The sequence below is a fragment of the Euprymna scolopes genome, chromosome 22 (genome assembly GCF_053919585.1).
Source record: "Euprymna scolopes isolate OS-2025 chromosome 22, ASM5391958v1, whole genome shotgun sequence".
NCBI lineage: Eukaryota > Metazoa > Mollusca > Cephalopoda > Sepiida > Sepiolidae > Euprymna > Euprymna scolopes.
The window spans coordinates 38,413,780-38,419,790 of NC_136503.1; positions in this window are offsets into that span (position 1 = coordinate 38,413,780).

The window sequence follows — 6,011 nt, forward strand, 5'->3', positions numbered from 1 at the left end:
CATTTAGACCAATGGTTCTCAACCAGGGTCCATGTGAACCCCCATGGTACATGTAACGTTAATATCGGTTCAGTCTTCCTTCAAGATAAATTGTTGATATATGTTCTTTGGTTTTCTTTACATTACTGAAAAATGAAATAAGCTATAAGGGTTCACCAAAATACATTAAAAAGGAAAAGAAAACCATGATTAAAAAAAGGTTGAGAACCATTGATTTAGATTATTAAAGGTGGGTGGGGAGGAATGGCTGACATGGCATTAATGATACTTGCTTGTTCAAAGGTGATTTTAGAGTCTTTAAACTGTCAAATAGTAAGTAATTGCTGATTTGAATTAAAGCTTAAAACTAAAAGTCAAGTATCATGGCTCATTTGTTCTCTTAAACCAAAACAAAAACTTTAATTTTCTTATGCGCCCCTGTCATAAAATAACCTCTATTTTATTCACTCTTAAAAAGGCTGAAGATCGTTCTTTTAAATTCTCATTTGGTGCATCATTACACATGTCACAGAAAGGAAAAATGCCAATTATGTTATATAGGAAGTGTGTCGACATGACTGCTCAGAGCCGATGGCCTTATATCACATCAATGGGGTGGGGAAGACAGAGATGGGTAATCACTATTTAATCATATTTTGCCAGCACATTTCAATTTCATGATCACATCTGGCATGCTTCCAAGGAACTGTTTTCCTCTATCATTCTTTCTCTCTTTGAGCCATGTGATATCATATCCGTTTCTATAATTTCCACAGTGGGTTGAGAGTGGACAGACGGAAAGAACTAGAGAGATCAATACTAACTGATTAATCATATTTTGTCTGCCCATTTCCATTTTTTTTATGTTCACGCATTGTGTGCCTCTAAGGAATAAACTCTTCTCTCTCTTTTTGAGACATGTAACGTCCTATCTATTTCAATTGATTCTCACAATCCTAATCTCTAGTTCAACAAGTTGATCTCAACTGAAATTTGATTCCCTGTTATTTTCAACTAATCAATTTATACACTAGCGGGTTTTACTCACTCAATATCTAACATGTGTTCAAAACAGAATATCCCTTCGATTCAGTTTTCCAGATGACAATATTGTTGTTTAACAGAAAATATTTTCATTTATTTTGGTAGAACTGAAAAGGAATTAAAAACATCTAATAGTAACCTTTACAAAAAAAAAAAAAAAAAGAAAAAAAAAAGAAAAAAAAAAGAAAAAAAAAAGAAGGGGTGATATGAATCTTGATAGATTCCATTTGAGGCTGGTGTGTTGAACGGGACCAACTTCAGCACACCCAATTTTTGGTGCAGTCTGACTTTATCTAACTGGTTCAAAATACTAGCAAATATACTCTACCTTAATCGCATATTATCCTAGTCTTGGAGGATGGTTTCATGACAAATAAATGCATACTGTTACCTTACAAAAAAAAAAAAAAAAAAAAAAAAAAAAAAAAAAGTGGTAATGCCTGGAATGATATTATCATGACCAAAGAACAGTTAATATGCTACCATTCCCAAAAAGGAGGAGGTAACGCCTAGGATGATATGACAGGAGAACAGATACTACATTCCTTAAATTAAGCATCGAAAGATAGCAATCATATAGTTCGGCTTCAGACGGACAGATACCAAATCTCCAATATTAATGGGTGTTTATACAAAATCAGAATGATGTAAATAAATTAATTTTTTATCATCATAATTGATAATCTTTGAAAAACAAAACGCTGTTGACTTCATTATAGAGTGGGGATTTCAGGCAACAGGGTAAGTTTGAGGTAGCTGTCTGACTTGCTATTTACTCTCCTCAATATTTAAAAAAAAAAAAATGTGTTTATTTTACTAAATTTTGTGTAATGCGAGAGAAGTACACATTTATTTACTAGCGGGGAGGAGGGGGGGGGCTTGTTCGGTTAGAAAGTATGCTTAAATATTTTAATTAATGCAAATTTCATATTTATTATTGCAGAGCTAATTCTCTATTAAATATATATATAGTACTGATTTCAAAAGTTAAAAAAAAAAAAAGACTTGGGTTCCATCAGCTAAAGTCGAAACCAATACATGTAGCACTTCAGCTGCGTTCCCTACCATTTGAGCTATCGACAGATAGATAAGAACAATTTAAAATTAAATCACTTTGAGCTATGAACAAATTTGCGCATGTGCAAAAGTAATAGAATTATGTCAGCAATTTGAAATGAACATTTTACATTTCAACTTGTCGACATATTACTGTACGCATTATTCATTCGTCCAAACAAAGATTTTACTCATTAGTAATCATACACCAAGGATGGTTTATATTTCCTGTTAATTCCAGTGTTATGCAACCAGCAGTTTAAGAGTTTATCGGTTAAATATTTACAGACACATACATGTATCTACTCTTATTCATATAGATTTCTTTTTTTTTAATCCTGTTTCATTAAGCCAACATTTAATTGGATGAGTTAAAGGGTTTAGAGAAGGGACTTTATCTAAGACCTCATTATTTTATTTGTCCCACTCTCATAGCAATTACACTGATAGTTCAAGGTTTACAGTGATCCAAAACAAACATGTCATGTTAACGCATACAAACGTTATTGGCAAAGTTCTTTGTTGACAACATTCCATCAGATCTGTCTAAACATCTTTAAAGTGTTGTCTATATATAAAAATAAAAAAAATAAATAAATAAAAGGTAACATGTTTATATCTTCAGTTTTCAAAGACAAGGCAATACCTCTGCCCTGATACAGCAGAGAGAGATCATCAGGTTTATTTCCAGGTGTCAGGGAAGGGGGGGGGGGCAATTTGATCTGACTCAAGCTGAAAAGGTGCTAATTTCTAGACAACCTGTGTTGCATCCAACCCCTGATAGGGAAACATAAATAACAATCATCCAATCTATAATAAAGACCAATGTGTATTATTTGGATTCTTCAGATTACTGTTCTCATTTTGAGTGCCATTTTCAGTCGATGTAACCTCCGACCTTCTTCGTGTGCAGCTTGTTGAAATTGGCAAGAACCCCCCCCCTCCTGCTACTAAATAAAATATTCAAAAAATTAATAAGTTTTGCTTTATCAACATTAAAAGTTTTAAGACTTGTTATTTTTGCTACAAACATTGCCTCACCAATACTAATGTCCATAGGTCTTGTTTAACTGACTTTGAAACTCAAGAATCCTCTATCTGTATAAGAGCCAAGTACATCCTAAAATGGAGTACTGTTGCCACGTCTGGGGAGGAGCTGCTCAGAGCACCCTTTCTTGCCTTGGCAGAGCACAAAACTGGCTTTGAAATTTTGTAGGCAATGTCCTTTTATCCTTACAACCTCTTCCTCACATAAGAGATACTGCAAGTCTATTTTTTGTTATTTTCATGGCAAGTGTTCAACTGAGCTTCAATTGATAGTTACCCCCCCCCTGCAAAACATTCATAACAAATACTTGCCTAGTTACAACTGTCAACAATTTGCCTTGCTGCCTATCTGTGCTTAAAACTAAATGAAAATTCAATGAGCAAACTTTTTCTAGAACTGCCTGTCTACAGAATATGATACGAGGCTGCTTCCCAGCTGAATACAACATGGTACCTTTCAAATCCAATGTAAACAAGTTCTTGTTGAGCGGTTCTTTAATAATTTTTATCCAATTTTCACCATCACCTGACATTTCTTAACCCTTACCCTTGATAAGCTGTGATAAATAAAATTGTTTTTTTAATCTAATATATAAAACGGCTATATGTCTGTCTCCATATTTTCAAATTATTAGATTTTTTAAAAATTCAAATGATTAGATTTATGGGCTATCGATTCATGAGTCTTTAGCTGATTAAAATTGTTTTTAAGGAGGGGGGGGGTCAAAATTAAAACAAAAACAAAAGACATTTAGTTGATTTTTAACTAGCAGTTCAGCCCGGCTTTGCTCAGGCTCTATGTACTGTTAATAACTTTGTGCATATGTATATGAAAAAGTTTGACTCATGTCCAGTAACCTACATCTAAAATTTCAAGTGTTTAGACCCAAAATTGGCAGAGGAGTTAGGTAGAGTCTGCAAAGGTCAACTCTTTCAGCCTTGATCTCTTGGCAGCCAAATTTTTGCCCAAAACTAATTAAAAAGCTTGCATGTCCGAATACCCTTTATGTAAAATTTCAAATGTTTAGACCCAAAATTGGCTGAATAGTTTGCTAGACCACAAAGGTCAAATCTTTTGAACCATGACCCCTTGGTAGCCAAATTTTCTGCCAAAAAAAACAGATTAAAAAGCTTGCCCTATGTTTGAATACACTTTATGTAAAATTTCAAATTTTTAAACCAAAAATTGGCTGAGTAATTTGATAGATACCACAAAGGTCAAATTTTTAAATTTTGACCCTTAACATATTTTAGGCTCAAATCAAATTAAAAAGTTTGATCTATGTCCAAGTAACCTACATTTAAAATTTCAAGTCTTTAGACCCAAAATTGGCAGAGCTTTCAAAGGTTAAAATCGTTTAACTTTGACAGCCAAATTTCTGGCCAAAAACCTAATTAAAAAGATTTTCCCAAATCTCAATACCCCTTATGTCAAATTTCGAGTCCAGACTGTTGACTCGAGTTTAGTAGGGAAATGTACACAGACAATTTTACTTTTATAGATTATTTAATCAGTTTATATGCGTGTTATGTTGGTACAGTGGTAATGTTACCAGCTTTGAATGCTACAGTTTCAATTTAGATTCTAGCTGATGGCACCTAAATACTTTTCCTATTTTACTTTTGAAATCACAACTCGTATGAAATCTGGACAAATTAAAATATATTTAAGCATATTTTACACCCAAACAAAGAGTTGAGGTATCAGAACTAGATCAAGGAAGATATGGAATAATAAGGATAAACTTGTAGCAATGTCCACAAGATGCTTTAGAGAAGGAGATTTTAAGGAAGACCTAAAAAGTCATCTTTCAAAATCCCAAAAAACACTAAGTCCTCAAAATACCACCATAACGTTTGGAAATGAATATACTTTCACATGCATTAATAAATAGTAATCTACATTGTATATGCTGAAATGCACGGGGGCAGTGAATAAAAATCTCATTTTTGTAATTTTATTACAACTGCAGTTAAAAGAATTTAATGAAATTTGAAAAAAAAAAAAAAAAAAATCTTGCTTATTGTTGGAGTATGAAATACTGGCCTTTTTTCTTTTCAAAATATGACTCCAACATAAGTATCGAACTCGTTAGGAGTTTAGGTAAGAAAACTAAATAAGTAAATCAATCTTTTTATGCATTGAAATGGTATCCCTTTTGTAGGGGAGACTTAATATCACCCTAGCAAAAAAAAAATAAAAAACTCCCTTTTCAGCGAAAGTCAATTTGACTATTTCATTTGCATCATTATTATAAAAACAGCCAGCAGATGTTTATAAAAAATATAAAAAATAGTTTTGTAAACTAAATTTTTTGAAAAATCCTGATGTACTTTTCACATAAAGTTTATATTTTACAAAATTCCATTTTGATGCAAGGGAGATAATTACAACTTGAATCATTTTTCTAAGTCCGTCACAACAAGCTTTTGAAGAACAGAAATGTCACATGGTCGTTATATGCAAGGTCAATTTGTGACATTGCTATAGAAACAGACAAAGTCATAACATGCAATGAACTGAAACAAGTTTTAAGATTTACAGAAATTTTAAATTATAATTAAACCAACTATTAAAATGTGCATTCATCAAGTTGTGTCTTTACAATATCATGTAGGCTGATATTTGGGCTTGATAATGAATGCTCTAGAAAAGTCACTTCGCATTAATGTTAACCAGTTAAAAAAAATATGCTTATCCTGTAAATCTGCCAAGTTAGTTTGCACATTTTAAAACTGGTAAACATGAATGAGAAGCGACTTTCTCAGGGCATTCATCGTCAAGCCTAAGTATCAGCAGACATTGTTTATAAAGCACAAACGAAACTTGAATGCCTTTAAGGGTTAGATTAATTTGAAGCAATATAGTTTTGCAAGCATTTCAG